Source organism: Pseudophryne corroboree, chromosome 9 (assembly GCF_028390025.1).
Source record: "Pseudophryne corroboree isolate aPseCor3 chromosome 9, aPseCor3.hap2, whole genome shotgun sequence".
In the NCBI taxonomy this organism is placed as follows: Eukaryota; Metazoa; Chordata; class Amphibia; order Anura; family Myobatrachidae; genus Pseudophryne; species Pseudophryne corroboree.
Genome location: NC_086452.1, coordinates 294,149,272 through 294,168,452, shown reverse-complemented (window position 1 = coordinate 294,168,452; position 19,181 = coordinate 294,149,272). Strand labels below are relative to the sequence as shown.

The following is a 19,181-nucleotide window of genomic DNA, read 5'->3' as shown; positions in this document are numbered from 1 at the left end:
TAGCGGCTCCTGCTTGTGTCAGCTCATTCTCTACATGTTTCTCCGCTATTCCAAAGCCAGCGGTTTCCTCAGGAGAAGTGTGTGGAGATCTCAACTTCTGGAATACTGTGTCCTCAGTTCTGGAGACCATATCTCCAGAAGGATATAAACAGGGCTTAAAGTGGTCCTGGTGAAGTGGTGGAACTCTTGGAGGAGGACCATGTAGGCACCAGGACCTGAGGAAGGAGTAGGTGGCTGCAGCTCATCAGCAACACTAGTGCCGCCTGTATCATCGATTGACACAGATGATGGGGTGGGCTTTTCTGTTGGAATTACTGTGCAGGGCAATGGAGGAGGTGGAACTAGTTCCCCCTACCATTACAGGTGGTGGAACTCAGTTCCACCTCGTTTCCCCCCACTTTAACCCCTGGATATAAATACATTAGAGAGTGTACAAAGAAGAGCAACTAAAATGGTGCATGGCCTACATCACAAAACTTACCCGGAAAGGCTAAAAGATTTTAACATATATAGTGTGGAGGAGAGAAGGGAAAGGGGGGACATGATAGAAACTTTCAAATATACCAAAAGTTTTAACAAAGTTCAGGAGGGAAACATTCTTCAAAAGGAAGAGAAGTATTAGAACTCGAGGACATATACTGAAACTGGAGGGAGGCAGGTTCAGGGGAAATTTAAGGAAAAATTACTTCACAGGAAGGGTAGTGGAATAGCCTCCCATCAGAGGTGGTAGAGGCTAAGACTGTAGAGCAATTTAAAAATGCTTGGGATAGGCATATGAATATCCTTACAAATAATTAAGGTTCATAAAGGGTTGAGATTACCTAAAGGATAAAAAAAAGGGGCAGACTAGATGGGCCAAGTGGTTCTTATCTGCCGTAAAATTCTATGTTTCTATGTTTCAACTTCCTGAATATTTAAACCCCATTTGGCCAATCGGTGTTCAGTTTAATCAGTGTCCACACCTGTAATGGGTGATTTGATTTCACATGCTCCTAATTAGAACTCCACAACTCTAGCAGCTGATCTATTTTATATGTTATTACAAAAATGCTTATAGAACACATTAAAAATGACAATTTTCATATGGAAAAAACAATATGTATAGTATTATTTAAAAAAAAACATTTTTAACATTGTTTATTACATTACAACAGTATTGGCATCACAGAGAAATTCCCGGATCGGACAAAGATACTTAAATTATCAAAAATGTGCTTAAGAAGCCATTTACTTCACAGGAACCCACATTGCTCAGTCAGCAAAGCAACAGACCACAACACAAAGGGGCAGAGGATCAAATCATCAGAAGGCAACTCAATTTACTACATTTACTCATGATTGTGTTTTCAATTCAATTATTTTTACTTATCAATCAGGAATACGGCTAATATTGGTAGAGTCACTTTTCCCCCTTATGGGCGTTCACGGCTCAATCGGCCGTACACCGCATCAGCTAATCACCAAACCACAGCACAGAAAGTCAAAGGATCCAACAGCACAAAACATAAATATACACACAATTACTTTTATTTATATTTGTTATTATTATCTAGATTTCCATATTTTAATAAATTAAAGCCTTCAATTTTCAAATAAGAGGATATAACACTCACCGATAGAGCCATTCATTCATCTAGTGCTCTCATGGCTCAATCAGTAAAGTGCCGGACTACCATATAGAAATTCAGAGGATCAAACCATAGGGAGGCAGCACAAAAGTGAAATAATGCCCATGCACATATATTTTTCTTATTTCCCTTTCTTATTAAATTTATTCCACATTAATGATAAATGTAGCTCTTTTATCTATTGTTAACATACAGATATGTATGCACATACCTGTACATACATACATACATGCATATATATATACTGACGTATTAATCCCCCCCAAAAAAACAAAAACAAAACACATACATATAGCGAATTCGAAAGTGAATTTTATTGTGTTATTGGTATATTTCGTATAATGGGATGTGCTACCTTACTGGGACTTAGTACTGCAATACGATATAGGAACAAAGGGTGCAGGTGCACCATACACCATTAAAATTATTACAACCATAATATAATATTCAAGGTTATTTAGCATATATTGGCCAGTATATGAGCCTGTCCACCTACTTCACAGTGACCTTATCGGACAGGTCCCTAACACTATAGGGGTTCACCTCTGGGGCGCAGAGCACCCCCAGACTACCACAGCCACACCACCCCAGGGCGGGTGTAGTATGGTATGCCAGCGGCCGGGCTCCCGGCGACCAGCATACCGGTGCCGGGAGCCCGACCGCCGGCATACCAACAGCATGGCGAGCACAAATGAGCCCCTTGCGGGCCCGGTGGTGCGCTAAGCACGCCACGCTATTTATTCTCCCTCCAGGGGGGTCGTGGACCCCCACAAGGGAGAATATGTGTCGGTATGCCGGGTGTCGGGATTCCGGCACCGGTATACTGTGCGCCGGTATCCCGACATTCGGCAACCAGAAGACCACCCCCCCAGGGCACCACACAGAAAAAGGATAGGAGTGAAAGATCAGTGTTAAGCCAAAGAGAAAGGCTGCTGAATGTAAAAAAAAAAAAAAGAGGACAGCAGTAAAGTGTCAGAGTGTTAGAAAGTGAAGTTTAGCTGTTACAAGTGTAAAAGATATGTGAAAAATGCTTCATAAATATAAAACAAACACAATGTGATATGTGTTAAAAGAAAATATAAGGTATTGATGCCCCAAAGTGGCCCAGCCAGACAATATAGGGAGCTCCACGCCCCAAACGCTCACCCCCAAACTGACTTTGTATATAATTGAAAGGATCTTACCTATGTCTTTTGTGCAGTCAGCATGTGCTGGTTCCCTGTTTAAAAGCCTGAGAGGCAGTGGGTGGGGTGCTAATCCAGAAATGAGGGCTGTCCCAATCCCTCAGGTGTGTATACACACACATAATATAGACTATATGGAGACGGGGACTGGACTGCACACCCTAGCTTCTTATAATGGGATGTGCTACCTTACTGGGATTTAGTACTGCAATACTACGATATAGGAACAAAGGGTGCAGGTGCACCATACACCATTAAAATTATTACAACCATAATATAATATTCGAGGTTCTTAGCATATATTGGCCAGTATATGAGCCAGCCCACCTACTTCATGGTGACCTTATCGGACAGGTCCCTAACACTATAGGGGTTCACCCATAGGCAGATCCAGGGGGGGTGGGGTACTCGGGCCCGTGCCCCCCCTGTCATTTCTGACTTCTTTTTTGTTTCAAAACGAGAACAGCAGCAGCACTACTGCTATTTCCATCAGTCAGATTTGATAAAAGAGCCGGCAGGCACTAGGACCCACCACGGCTCTAACACCAAGTCCGTGTGGTAACCAATGGGAAGACCCCTGCTCACACCGCAACCTACCTCCCCCACTGCCGGCCGGCCAGAGTCCAGCCTAGGCGCGGAGTTCAAATGCCAGCATCGTGTAAACGGTGCAGAAGGCTTCATTAGCCCTCACTGCTCCGCACAGTTTCCCAGCACTTCCTCCTCCACTTCCTTTACCACCATGCTAGGTGCAGTCAAACTCAGCCTCTTCTTTGAACTGGCTGCTTCTGCTAATTAAAGATGGGCAGTTTGTGTCCTGTAGTCTGAGTCTCAGTGCAGTGCCCAAAACAAGGTATGCTGCACCTGCCACCACCAACTAAAAACTTTAATAATTACAGTATATAGTGCTGGGGTGCCTTCCAGGCTCCGATAACTAATGGAACAGGTGACCAACATTTCAAGACCCAATCAGCCTTTTCATTAGGGTGAAACATTGGCATTAAACCTGCAGCCATTCATTACCTGATGGTGTATTCTGTGAAGCCACACCCCCTGTGATACCACACCCCCTATCTGGGAGCACGTGTGCCTTAGGTGCATGTAAATATAACTATTACCGTTCCCCTATCATGGTGTCCCCCCTTTCATTTTCTTCTGGATCCGCCCCTGGGTTCACCTCTGGGGCGCAGAGAACCCCCAGACTACCCCAGCCACACCACCCCAGGGCACCATAGAGAAAAAGGACAGGAGTGAAAGATCAGTGTTAAGCCAATGAAAGAGGCTACTGAATATAAAAGAAAAAAAGAGGACAGCAGTAAAGTGTCAGAGTATTAGAAAGTGAAGTTTAGCTGAGCAGTGTTACTGTTACGTTCTCTGTGCTTAGAACGTAAGTTATTGAGTTGATAAGTCCCAAGCACAGGAACGTGATGCTATAGTTAGGACAAGGAATGACAGTAACCCCTAGGACCCTACCTCCGTTGTTTCACCCGCTTGGTCAGTTTACGCCTGTGAGACTATGTGTTCTTGGGCCTACGGCAGCCGCGTTTGAAGGGCGGATTAGGTCTGCCCAACTCCGATGCCCCCAGGTCTTGATATGAGACAAGGCGTAAACCGAGACGGGATGATAACAAGGGGACCTCTAACTAAACTCAGAGCTAGGGGCTACTAAAAAACCTAAAACTAAACGTATGTGCGGCACGCCGCCAAAGGAAAAGGACAACAAAGGTACTACTGTCCACACCCTACATGGCACCGTCGTGTACCGGGGAGGACAGTTAGGGCGGAACCCTCCGCAAAACACAAGTAACTAGTATAACTAAAGAATACAGTGTCCTAGGCCGCAAGACGCGGCAGAAGCCGCTACTCACGACACCGGGAGAGTAACCCAAATGAACGAGAACGCCGAGATGACAGGCACAGGTAACAATCGACTGGAGAACTGGAAAGACTCCCACAACCGGCTTCCGAACACCAGGACTCAGGACCATAGGCAACAGAATCGACCAGATAACAGCACGCTTGGACAGGGAATACTGCAGGGCAGGAACAGCATACAGAAAGCTATCACCGGCGTCTGTGTCAGGCACTAAGGGAGAATATAACAGGGAGCCCTCCAATAGCTGCAGTGAAGCTCAATTGGTAATGTCATGCAGCTACCCTGCTGCACGACCCAGAGCTGACAGGTGGATGGTTGACGGGTAGCAACGGGGAACGCGGTAGCCTGTGGCGTCCCCGTTGCTAAGGGTCCGGCGGCCAGTGCGCACAGCGTCCCAGCGTTGCTAGGCACCGTGCGGCTCAGAGCGCACGGCTTCCTAGTGTTGCTAGGCGCCATGTGGGGACAGGAGGCCACGCCTAACAGTACCCCCCCTTGAGGAGGGGTTAAGGAACCCCTATATCCGGGTTTATAAGGAAACTCCTGAAAGAACAGCCTCTTAAGTCTAGGGGCATGTAAATCATTGTCCAGGACCCAAGACCTTTCCTCTGGACCGTACCCTTTCCAGTGAATCAAAAAATAGAGCCGACCCCGAGAAAATTTGGAATCTAAGACCATCTCCACTAGGAATTCTTGCTGACCCTGAACATCCACCGGAGGTCTTCCCTGGAAAATTCTCTGAGGAAATCTCCTGGAAAGGACACACGGCTTCAACAGAGAACAATGAAAAGTGTTGCCAATTTTAAATGACTTTGGCAACCGTAACCGAAAAGCCATTGGATTGACTTTTTTGACAATAAGAAACGGTCCAATAAATCTAGGTCCCTATCTAGCCGAAGGTTGTCGGAGCTTAATGTTGCGGGTTGACAACCACACCTTATCCCCTACCTTAAATGTACATGGGCGTCGGAACCTATCAGAAAAAAATTTCTACGGAAAAGCAGCCTTCTTAAGGGCAAGGTGTACTTTTTTCAAAATAACTCTGAGACGGGAGGTTAAGGACAAAGAAGAAGCCGGATAATGGGGAGTAAAGGAATTGGCTCTAGAGTGAAAGCCCAGGACCGAAAAGAACGGAGACTCCTTGGTGGATGAATGGCAAGCGTTATTGTAAGCAAATTCGGCCAGAGGAAGAAAATCTGACCAATCATTCTGAAGTTTGGCAGTATAAAGACGTAAATATTGATTTAATGACTGATTTACACGTTCAGTCTGCCCGTTAGACTGTGGGTGGTATCCAGACATTAAACAGAGTTTCATGTTTAATGAGGCACAAAAACGCTTCCAAAAACGGGCAATAAACTGTGGTCCCCGGTCAGAGACTATATCCACGGGTAAACCATGAAGCCTGAAAACATGGCGGAGAAACATAACTGCCAGAGCTTGGGCAGAGGGCAATCGGTGTAAAGCAATGAAGTGGGCCATTTTGCTAAAACGATCCACAACTACCCAAATTACCCGGAACCCGGATGAAAGAGGGAGATCCACCACGAAATCCATGGAAATGTGTGACCATGGTTTGAGTGGAATAGTAAGAGGCATGAGTTGTCCGATTGGCAAGGACCGGGACACCTTGTGTTTAGCACAATCCTGACAGGAAAGGACAAATTCCTTAACGTCCTTGGAAAGATTAGGCCACCACACCGAGCGAGAGATTAATTCCAAGGTTTTAGCAATACCAGGGTGACCAGCAACCTTACTATCATGAAACTCTGCGAGGATACTGCCTCTCAAGCACTCAGAAACAAAGAGATGACCAACAGGAGTATCACTAGGAGCCTGCTGCTGAACCTGGACAAGTTGTGTGAACAAATCCTGTGTGAGACCGGCCCGGATGACGGATGTTGAGATAATGGGAGTTGCGGAAGTGTGGTTATTGTGAGCAGGAAGAAAACAACGAGACAGGGCATCGGCCTTGGTATTTTTAGAACCGGGCCTGTAGGTGATGATGAACTTGAATCGTGTAAAAAATAACGCCCAACGTGCCTGCCGAGCATTTAGGAGTTTAGCTGATTCAATATACTGTAAATTCTTGTGGTCCGTGAACACCGTAATGGTATGCTTCGCTCCCTCAAGCCAGTGCCTCCATTCCTCAAAAGCCCATTTGACTGCCAGCAACTCTCGATTACCAACATCATAGTTGGACTCAGCGGAGGAGAATTCCCTGGACATGAAGGCACAAGGGTGTAACAACAGAGACTTGGGGTCTTCCTGAGAGAGAATGGCTCCCACTCCAACCTCTGAGGCGTCTACCTCGACAACAAAGGGAAGGTCAGGGTTGGGGTGTCGGAGAACTGGAGCAGAGACAAAGGCCTGTTTTAGAGCCCGAAAGACAGACTCGGCTTGAGGTGACCAGTTGGACGGATCGACTCCCTTTCTTGTTAACGCCACAATAGGAGCGACTAAATCTGAAAAGGCGTGAATAAAACGCCTATAATAATTCGCAAAACCCAAAAATCGCTGGATCGCCTTCAAGTTAGTGGGTTGTGTCCAGCTTAAAATGGCCTGGAGTTTCTTAGGTTCCATATAAAACCCCTTTGGAGAAATAATATACCCTAAAAAGGATACCTCAGTGATGTGGAAATCACACTTCTCCAATTTCGCATACAAATGGTTCTCCCGCAACCTTTGAAGCACTTGCCGCACATGGACAACATGCTGTTCAGGAGACTCAGAGTAAATTAAAATGTTGTCGAGATAAACAACCACGAACTTCCCTAAAAAGTCGCAGAGGACATCGTTTATAAGATCCTGAAATACAGCACGAGCGTTAGACAGCCCGAACGGCATCACAAGATATTCGTAATGTCCAGACTGAGTACTGAAAGCCGCCTTCCACTCATCCCCAGATCTTATTCGGATGAGGTTGTAGGCTCCCCTGAGATCGATTTTGGAGAAAATAACCGCAGCGCAGAGTTGATCAAACAACACCGAAATCAACGGCAAGGGGTAGGTGTTTTTAATAGAAATCTTATTCAAAGCCCGATAGTCTTTGCACGGTCTTAGGGATCCGTCTTTTTTCTCAACAAAAAACCCCCTGCACTTAACGGAGATTTCGAGGGCCTGATAAACCCCTTCTTCAGGCTTTCCTGTACATAGTCATCCATGGCCGTAGTCTCAGGGCCAGATAGTGCATATAGTCTCCCTTTAGGCAGAGTGGCACCAGGAACAAGGTCAATAGCACAGTCGTATGACCGGTGTGGTGGCAGGATATCAGCATTACCCTTAGAGAAAACATCAACTAAATCTTGATATACTGAGGGTATGAGTTCCGGAGTGGCAACCGCGACCCAGACTGGATGAGAAATACATTATCTCACACAGAAAGAATCCCAGCGGGAAATTTTCCCAGACCGCCAATCTATAGTGGGATTATGAAGGGCAAGCCAGGGGTGACCTAACACGACAGGCACAGCCGGACAATGGGTGAGATAGAACTCAATTTTTTCAGAATGTAAAACCCCCACTGTCAGTTGTACTGGAGGGGTCTGGTGAGTAATTACCCCATTAGAGAGTGGACCACCGTCTAATCCGTGCATAGTGATAGATCTGTCTAACTGGAGCTGTGGAACTCCCAAAGCTTGAGCCCAAGCAACATCCATAAAGTTCCCGGCAGCTCCGCTGTCAATGAAGGCTGAAACAAATGAACGAAGACTTCCAAAAGAAATTTTGACAGGAATTAACAAGGAATCATTTGAGGAGATTAACTGCAGACCCAAGTGAACCCCCTCACAATTCACTTGGACTGAGCGTTTCCCTGTTTATTTGGGCAGTTACGCGCAACATGTCCCTTGCCACCACAATATCAACAAAGCCCCGAATTTAGCCTTCTGGCTCTTTCCTCTGGAGACAGCCGGGAGAGACCCACTTGCATGGGCTCCTCGACGTCCTCAGGGAAAGCATGCACACATGGACTGGACCTGAAATTAGCTCCTCTTTCAGCCCTCCGTTCTCGGAGACGACGATCAATTTTAATAGCAAGCTCCATGAGTTTATCTAAAGTCTCCGGAACTGGGTACTGAAGGAAACTATCTTTGATTACTTCAGATAGACCGAGGCAAAACTGACTGCGCAGGGCAGGATCATTCAAGCCACAGTCGTTCGACCAACAGCAAAATTCAGTACAGTATGCCTCCGCGGGATTTTTACCCTGTTTAAGTGCACACAGGTGGATCTCAGCCGACGCTTCCCTATCTGGATCATCATACAAAAGGCCTAAAGACTTAAAGAAGGCATGTACTGTGAGCAAGGCTGCATCGTCAGATTTTAACCCAAAAGCCCAGGTTTGTGGATCGCCTTGAAGCAAAGACATCACAATGCCCACCCGCTGAGACTCAGTACCTGAGGACCGGAGCCTCAAATGAAAATAAAGCTTGCAAGCTTCCTTGAAATTAAAGAAAACCTTTCGGTTACCCAAAAAGCGGTCAGGAAGATGCATTTTTGGTTCAGGAATCATACCCAGGGAGGCTCGTAAAAGATCTTCCTGCGAACTCACCCGAAGGGTAAGATCCTGAACCATCTGAGTGAGTTCCTGAATCTGATTGGCCAAAAGCTGGCTGGGATTCCGTCCTAGTACTGCCGGATTCATGAGGACCGAATTTCAAGGCCACCCAAAAAAAAACAAAAAACTTTTTTTTTTGTTGTGGCCGGTGATAATGTTACGTTCTCTGTGCTTAGAACGTGAGTTATTGAGTTGATAAGTCCCAAGCACAGGAACGTGATGCTATAGTTAGGACAAGGAATGACAGTAACCCCTAGGACCCTACCTCCGTTGTTTCACCCGCGTGGTCAGTTTACGCCTGCGAGACTATGTTTTCTTGGGCCTACGGCAACCGCGTTTGAAGGGTAGATTAGGTCTGCCCAACTCCGATGCCCCCAGGTCTTGATATGAGACAAGGCATAAACCGAGATGGGATGATAACAAGGGGACCTCTAACTAAAGCAAACTCAGAGCTAGGGGCTACTAAAAAACCTAAAACTAAATGTACGCCGCCAAAGGAAAAGGACAACAAAGGTTCTACTGTCCACACCCTACATGGCACCGTCGTGTACCGGGGAGGACAGTTAGGGCGGAACCCTCCGCAAAACACCAGTAACTAGTATAATAAAAGAATACAGCGGCCTAGGCCGCAAGATGCGGCAGAAGCCGCTACTCATGACACCGGGAGAGTAACCCAAATGAACGAGAACCCCGAGATGACAGGCACAGGTAACAATCGACTGGAGAACTGGAAAGACTCCCACAACCGGCTTCCGAACACCGGGACTCAGGACCACAGGGAACAGAATCGACCAGATAACAGCACGCTTGGACAGGGAATACTGCAGGGCAGGAACAGCATACAGGAAGCTATCACCGGCGTCTGTGTCAGGCACTAAGGGAGAATATAACAGGGAGCCCTCCAATAGCTGCAGTGAAGCTCAATTGGTAATGTCGTGCAGCTGCCCTGCTGCACGACCCAGAGCTGACAGGTGGATGGTTGATGGGTAGCAACGGGGAACGCGGTAGCCTGTGGCGTCCCCGTTGCTAAGAGTCCGGCAGCCAGCGCGCACAGCGTCCCAGCGTAGCTAGGCGCCGTGCGGCTCAGAGCGCATGGCGTCCTAGCATTGCTAGGCGCCGTGCGGAGGCAGGAGGAGGCGTGGCGGCCGTGACGCGCCGGGACCGTTGACTAGGCGAGGGCCACCGCGCCTAACAGTTACAAGTGTAAAAGATATGTGAAAAATGCTACATAAATATAAAACAAACACAATGTGATATAAGTGTTAAAAGTAAATGTAAAGTGGTGATGCCCCAAAGTGGCCCAGCCAGACAATATAGGGAGCTCCACACCCCAAACACTCACTCCCAAACAATATAGGGAGCTCCACGCCCCAAACGCTCACCCCCAAACTGACTTTTTTATATAATTGAAAGGATCTTACCTATGTCTTTTGTGCAGTCAGCATGTGCTGGTTCCCTATTTAAAAGCCTGAGAGGCAGTGGGTGGGGTGCTAATCCAGAGTCGAGGGCTGTCCCAATCCTTTCTTACCATCCAAGTCTTTCAATAGATTCTCCTGGGAAAAAGACCTACGCCTTTTTGGAAGGAAACTCCTCCTTAAAAAATTCTTCTCCAGGCAGCAAGGTTTACAAGCAGAGAACACCCTGGATCCCGAACTCACCATTGATGATCTCAACGCTATCCGAGAATTAGAAGAACTACAAGCAGAATCAAGTGCAGATGGATCTGCGACACATAGACCTCAATGCAGACCCAAATCCTCCTTCTTTCCTCCGGATATCAATAATCCTGAGATAAAGGTCTTTCTGAATAGAGTCTCCAAAGAATTCGACGACATTTATGCCCAAACCAGACAGGGCCTTCAACGCTTCCCTAAGAACCTCAAATTTCGTGAGCGTAAAGCCCTACAAGAGCAGGTAACTTGGCATGATGCCATCTTTAAACCATCTGATAAAGGTGGAAACATCGTACTCTGGCCACGGGATATGTATATCACTGAGGCACAACGACAACTTAACAACACCTCATGTTACAAAAAACTCCTCAACAATCCAACCACGAGATTTTTGAATGCTTACAATTCTCTAACACAGAGCGCAGCAACCCAGGGCACCATTACCAAATCAGAACTCAAATATCTGACAGTTCACAACCCTAAAACACCCACTTTCTACTTACTTCCTAAGGTGCATAAAAATATGTCTGTACCCCCTGGAAGACCGATTATGTCCGGTAATGGTGGCTTACTAGAACAACCAAGTCGGTTCCTTGATCTCCATCTCAGGGATTTTGTTTTATCATTACCTTCCTACCTACAGGACACGTCAGATCTAATACGCAAAATACATAATATACATTGCGAAGATAATTTTTTACTGGTAACCCTTGACGTAGAATCACTCTATACGAGTATTAACCACCACCACGGAATTCAAGCGGTCAAATATTTCCTGGATCAAGGAGGGTTGAGCACCTTCTCCGAGTTCCTTTTGATCTTACTGGACTTTGTTCTGTCCAAAAATTACTTCGTTTTTCAGGATAATTTCTTTTTACAAATAAGGGGAACAGCAATGGGCGCTGCCTGCGCCCCCACCTATGCCAATTTGTTTTTGGGGTGGTGGGAACACTTGCAGGTTTTCAGCCCGACAAACCAGCAGTATACCATCCATGTGGAATTATGGTTACGCTACATCGATGATGTGTTCATTATCTGGAACGGAGAAAGGGACCTGCTAATGGAATTTATTGGAGTACTTAACAACAACCATTTGAACATCAAACTGACTCACACAGTCAGCACAGAGAGGGTTCCCTTTCTGGACCTTAACATTTATAGATCACACACCGGCTATTTAGAAACAGAGCTGTATCGGAAGGAGACTGCTACCAATAGTCTCCTTTTTCAAACCAGCTCGCATTTCCCACTGACTATTGAAAACATACCCAAAGGGGAATACCTCAGACTCAGACGCAATTGAAGACCATATCTTCAGAAGCAAGAGCTGGGAACTCACCAACCGCCTTTTGGCCAGGGATTACAGCAAACGGTCACTTAAAAGAGCTTACCAAGCTACCACATCGGTGAAGAGGGAACGCCTAATCTTTGAGACCAACAAAAAAATCCCACAAAAGGATGACACCATCAGATTTATAGGAACCTTCTGTCCTGAATGGAAGATGCTGAAAGAGGCTATTACGAAACATCTGCCTATACTTCAGATGGACCCCGTTCTGTCTCCCAATGTTGGCCCCACGGTACAGATGAGCTGGCGCAGATCCAGAAACATCAAGGATCAATTAGTTCAGAGCCACTTAGTGACACCAGTATGCAAGAAACCAGTCACATCAGGCTCCTTCCCCTGTGGTCAATGCAAGGCGTGTACACACATACTACAAACCAATATGGTCACGGATAAGTATGGACAAACAACCAAGATACGGCACTTCTTCAACTGCAATACTCAAGCAATAATCTATTGCATTACTTGCAGTTGTAACATCAAATATGTGGGTATGACTTCTCGCAAATTAAAAGAAAGGACCCTGGAACATTTGGGGAATATCCAGAATGCGCCCAAAGATTTAGCACGCATGAAACAACTTACCACAGTCGCCAAACACTTTCATCTTCAGCACAAAGGTTCCATCAAAGAATTCAAAGTCTTCGGTTTGGACCTTATCCACTTAGGTATACGGGGAGGGGACCTAACAAAAGAACTATACAAGAAGGAGAGCGAATGGATTTTTCGGCTTGGAAGTCTTCGACCCCATGGACTAAATTAAAACATCAACTATGGTGCCTTTTTATAATTCGCGAGACTTTATCCCTTCTTCTTTATCTTCCTTTCCTCATTTTTTTCATTCATCTTAACCCCCTCTACTATCACTACCTCACCAGTCCCTATTTAATCCCGCTTACCCACTTCTCATTACCCTAGCAGTCCCCACTGATAACCAACCCCCTCCCTATTTCTCACATCCTCATCCTGTTTCCCCCCCCCCTTTTTTACTTATCCATTACCCATCTATTTTCCCTCTCACTTCATCAACCAGCAAGCTATCACCCATTAGCTATCCAATTTTTCAATCCCCACACTCTCAGGCGGTGTATGTCTCCCTGCACTGTCCCGCCCCATATCAAGTACTGCCCCAGGGCATTTGTCACCCATTTGTATACCCACTAGTTTCCACGCCTCTCTCATAACACTGTCTTTCATTCCTCGTTAGCTTTATTCCCTTTTCCTTTCTCACCTACACTCCCATTGCACTTCTTCCCCACCATTTATGCCACCCAGCATAGCAATATTCACCACTGTTATCACATTCTCACCAGTAATGGTATCAATATAAAATTGGTCCTATCCCTGTCCCCCCCAAAACAGTTCCTATATAACCCCCGTCATCCTTTCCAGTCCGGACTACACACCATTCACACAAGATAGATTGTCAAATATGTATGATATTTGTATGATTCCCTCAACACCACATTTTACTCCTACTAGATTGCAATAAATGCTATACACTCCTTCACTCTCAAATTTTCCCAAAATTCTCAGCGCTTTTTACCCAGTTCAATCCCTTCCAATAACCCTCAATATTTTCCACCTTCTTCACCTCTTTCACTTCCCGTGTGTCTCACCTTTTTATTCTATCAGCCCCAGCACACCCAGCCCATTTAACAATTGTATTTCCTTTCTTCCATGTATATAATAACTAACCCATCTTACAAAGTGGCACCCTCATATTTCTCGGTGTGCTTTCCCCCGCCCCTTTGTGGCCACTCCATTACACACACAGACATTATGTTCAACACGCCGTGCAATATATATTGCAATCAGGCGACCTCAGCTCCCTATTAGTCCAGACGCGCCATTTATGCGTCCCTGGTGGTCACCATTCAATTTCTACTACTTTCCTCCACAAAAGGTATATTTTAAACCGGGCATTTTCCCTTCCTAAACATGGCGCCACCTTATCCTCCCAGCTGATGCACCGGCAACAGCGTACACACATCCCCGCAGCGTCATTACGCTCTGTTAATCCGCCCACATGAGAGGCGTATCCCAGCTACACTGACGCGACCTACATATCCCTCTATTGGTTACGGACGCTGTCAATCACTCAATTCCCGTCCACATGGCTAATTGAATATCTAAGCCGATTGGCTGCCACACGCACCTACAGGGTTTTTAAATCAGTCAGGCACAATACACTGTGAGATCCCGGAAGTGAACAAGCCCACGGGCGAAACGCGTTTTCCACGGACTCTACATTCCACGGACTCTACAGCGGGACCTTCCCATGGAGGCTTCACTGGTTACCATCCACCTACTACATATGACATTCTGAGTATACTGGTTCTTATCATTTTATATCAATCAATACATGATTGACCCTATGTGTATATAGGTTTCTATTCTCAGCATAAGCTATTACTGTGCTGTCTTTTGTGTTATAGGCACCTTTTTATTTTCTTCATTGTATGCTGAGTATAGGTCAGAGGTGACTGTTACACACACACAAAAGAACAAAAACATTTTTCTTGTGTGCATAAACCCAGTTCATTTACCTGAGTAACTATAGGGTGATCTCACCTTTGGTATACTGTATGTCTATATTTGACTCAGACAGTATGTTCTACTCAATGTGTGTGTTGGGCTAGCTGGCATTACCTATCCTCTGAATTAGACTCAAACCTATTGTACACGGTATTTTCATCAGAAACAATTCTTCTTACCTATAATGATCTTAGGCTTCTTTTTGGACCTTATACTCAGGGCATGTGTATACCAAGAATGTATAGTCACTTTTGCATCTTGATTATGAATTCCTTTTGACCCATTTATTTCGCTATTGGACATTGGTTCCCTTAATACTGTAATGGTCAATTAACTGTGCATATCTCTATTTTTTATCCCAATTTTTTCCCCATCTGCCTATCATCTAGTGGACTCTCATCCCCGATCCAGGGTATACGGCGCCACTGTGTGACAGCTGTTCTACCCTGCCTAACGTGGAAAGTAGATCCACGCGCTAGACACTGTAATCTTTCTGTTATTCTTTATTTACTTACATAGGTGCACTCTCATTGGTAGATATCCTCCCTACTATCATACCACGCTGTCCTTGCCCGATCTCGTCCGATCTTGGAAGCTTAACAGCGTTGGGCTGGGTCAGTACCGGGAGGGGAGACTCCCTGGGAATACCTGGTGTTGTAGGACAGGAACTATTCCCCTTCCCCTGAAGGGTGGACACCAACAGCAGTATCACCACTAATCTATTTCTGATCTTTACTTCTCTCATACCCCTTTTCTCATTAGAATTTTTTGACATACATTCTGCATGCATGCCTGTCGGCGCTAATGGTAATCAGTAAAGTACATAGCAATTGACCTAATTCAGTGGTCTCCCTATATTACAATATGTACTCTGACCTCCTCTCTGGGTCCCATTAATACAGTACAACTGTACTGGTCAGGAGAAACGGCTGTTAGACTATCCTGTGTCTGCAACCTTTCTAATCTTTCTCTCACGATGTAATGACCAGAACATTTTAATATTTTTCAACATTTTATTGCATACTTGCAAATTCTTGTGTATTCATTGGATCATAGAAGGGTACTTTGTTTTAATTTAAAGTGATTAATAAATACATGTTTTAATATTATCTCTTTCTAATTTAAAGATTCTTTCCTTTTTTCCAAGAGTGCGCCCACACAAGAGCTTTCTCTCTCTCCCATTGCCAGTGGCTGTCCCAATCCCTCAAGTGTGTATACACACACATAATATAGACTATATGGAGACGGGGCCTGGACTGCACACCCTAGCTTCTTATAATGGGATGTGCTACCTTACTGGGATTTAGTACTGCAATACTACGATATAGGAACAAAGGGTGCAGGTGCACCATACACCATTAAAATTATTACAACCATAATATAATATTCGAGGTTCTTGGCATATATTGGCCAGTTTATGAGCCAGCCCACCTACTTCATGGTGACCTTATCGGACAGGTCCCTAACACTATAGGGGTTCACCTGTGGGGCGCAGAGCACCCTCAAACGACCACAGCCACACCACCCCAGGGAATCACACAGAAAAAAAATAGGAGTGAAAGATCAGTGTTAAGCCAATGAAAGAGGCTGCTGAATGTAAAAAAAAAGAGGACAGCAGTAAAGTGTCAATGTTAGAAAGTGAAGTTTAGCTGAGCAGTGTTACAAGTGTAAAAGATATGTGAAAAATGCTACATAAATATAAAACAAACACAATGTGATATGTGTTAAAAGTAAATGTAAGGTGGTGATGCCCCAAAGTGGCCCAGTCAGAGCAATATAGGGATCTCCATACCTCAAACGCTCACCCGCAAACTGACTTTGTATATAATTGAAAGGATCTTACCTATGTCTTTTGTGCAGTCAGCATGTGCTGGTTCCCTATTTAAAAGCCTGAGAGGCAGTGGGTGGGGTGCTAATCCAGAGTCGAGGGCTGTCCCAATCCCTCAGGTGTGTATACACACACACATTATATAGACTATATGGAGACGGGGCCTGGACTGCACACCCTAGCTTCTTATAATGGGATGTGCTACCTTACTGGGATTTAGTACTGCAATACTACGATATAGGAACAAAGGGTGCAGGTGCACCATACACCATTAAAATTATTACGACCATAATATAATATTCGAGGTTCTTGGCATATATTGGCCAGTATATGAGCCAGCCCACCTACTTTATGGTGACCTTATCGGACAGGTCCCTAACACTATAGGGGTTCACCCATAGGCAAATCCAGGGGCGGGGGGGCACTCTGGCCCGTGCCCCCCGTCATTTCTGACTTCTTTTTTGTTTTAAAATGAGAACAGCAGCAGCACTACTGCTATTTCCATCAGTCAGATTTGATAAAAGAGCCGGCAGGCACTAGGACCCACCGCGGCTCTAACACCAAGTCCGTGTGGTAACCAATGGGAAGGCCCCCTGCTCACACCGCAACCTACCTCCCCCACTGCCAGCCGGCCAGAGTCCAGCCCAGGCGCGGAGTTCAAATGCCAGCATCGAGTAAGACTTACTTATGACGGTGCAGAAGGCTTCATTAGCCCTCACTGCACCGCACAGTTTCCCAGCACTTCCTCCTCCACTTCCTTTACCACCATGCTAGGTGCAGTCAAACTCATCCTCTTCTTTGAGCTGGCTGCTTCTGCTAATTAAAGATGGGCAGTTTGTGTCCTGTAGTCTGAGTCTCAGTGCAGTGCCCAAAACAAAGTATGCTGCACCTGCCACCACCAACTAAAAACTTTAATAATTACAGTATATAGTGCTGGGGTGCCTTCCAGGCTCCGATAACTAATGGAACCAGTGACCAACATTTCAAGGCCCAATCAGCCTTTTCATCAGTGTGAAACATTGGCATTAAACCCGCAGCCATTCATTACCTGATGGTGTATTCTGTGAAGCCACACCCCCTGTGATACCACACCCCCTATCTGGGAGCACGTGTGCCTTAGGTGCATGTAAATATAACTATTACCGTTCCCCTATCATGGTGTCCCCCCTTTCATTTTCTTCTGGATTCACCCCTGGGTTCACCTCTGGGGCGCAGAGAACCCCCAGACTACCCCAGCCACACCACCCCAGGGCACCACAGAGAAAAAGGACAGGAGTGAAAGATCAGTGTTAAGCCAATGAAAGAGGCTGCTGAATGTAAAAGAAAAAAAGAGGACAGCAGTAAAGTGTCAGAGTATTAGAAAGTGAAGTTTAGCTGAGCAGTGTTACTGTTACGTTCTCTGTGCTTAGAACGTGAGTTATTGAGTTGATAAGTCCCAAGCACAGGAACATGATGCTATAGTTAGGACAAGGAATGACAGTAACCCCTAGGACCCTACCTCCGTTGTTTCACCCGCGTGGTCAGTTTACGCAGGCGAGACTATGTGTTCTTGGGCCTACGGCAGCCGCGTTTGAAGGGCGGATTAGGTCTGCCCAACTCCGATGCCCCCAGGTCTTGATATGAGACAAGGCGTAAACTGAGACGGGATGATAACAAGGGGACCTCTAACTAAAGCAAACTCAGAGCAAGGGGCTACTGAAATACCTAAAACTAAACGTATGTGCGGCATGCCGCCAAAGGAAAAGGACAACAAAGGTACTACTGTCCACACCCTACACGGCACCATCATGTACCGGGGAAGACAGTTAGGGCGGAACCCTCCGCAAAACACCAGTAACTAGTATAACTAAAGAATACAGCGGCCTAGGCCGCAAGACGCAGCAGAAGCCGCTACTCACAACACCGGGAGAGTAACCCAAATGAACGAGAACCCCGAGATGACAGGCACAGGTAACAATCGACTGGAGAACTGGAAAGACTCCCACAACCGGCTTCCGAACACCAGGACTCAGGACCACAGGGAACAGAATCGACCAGATAACAGCACGCTTGGACAGGGAATACTGCAGGGCAGGAACAGCATACAGAAAGCTATCACCGGCGTCTGTGTCAGGCACTAAGGGAGAATATAACAGGGAGCCCTCCAATAGCTGCAGTGAAGCTCAATTGGTAATGTCGTGCAGCTGCCCTGCTGCACGACCCAGAGCTGACACGTGGTAGCCTGTGGCGTCCCCATTGCTAAGGGTCCGGCGGCCAGCGCGCACAGCGTCCCAGCATTGCTAGGCACTGTGCGGGTCAGAGCGCATGGCATCCTAGCGTTGCTAGGCGCCGTGCGGAGGCAGGAGGAGTCGCGGTGGCCGTGACGCGCCGGAACCGTTGCCTAGGCAACGGTCGGGCGCCAGCGAGGGCCGCCGCGCCTAACAGTTACAAGTGTAAAAGATATGTGAAAAAATCCTACATAAATATAAAACAAACACAATGTGATATAAGTGTTAAAAGTAAATGTAAAGTGGTGATGCCCCAAAGTGGCCCAGCCAGACAATATAGGGAGCTCCAC

General features: G+C 46.1%; 1 pseudogene; it reads left to right on the top strand.

Moving 5' to 3' along the window:
- Positions 1-15,340: 15,340 nt before the first annotated feature.
- LOC134963987 (5S ribosomal RNA) lies at positions 15,341-15,459 on the top strand (annotated as a pseudogene).
- Positions 15,460-19,181: the final 3,722 nt, after the last annotated feature.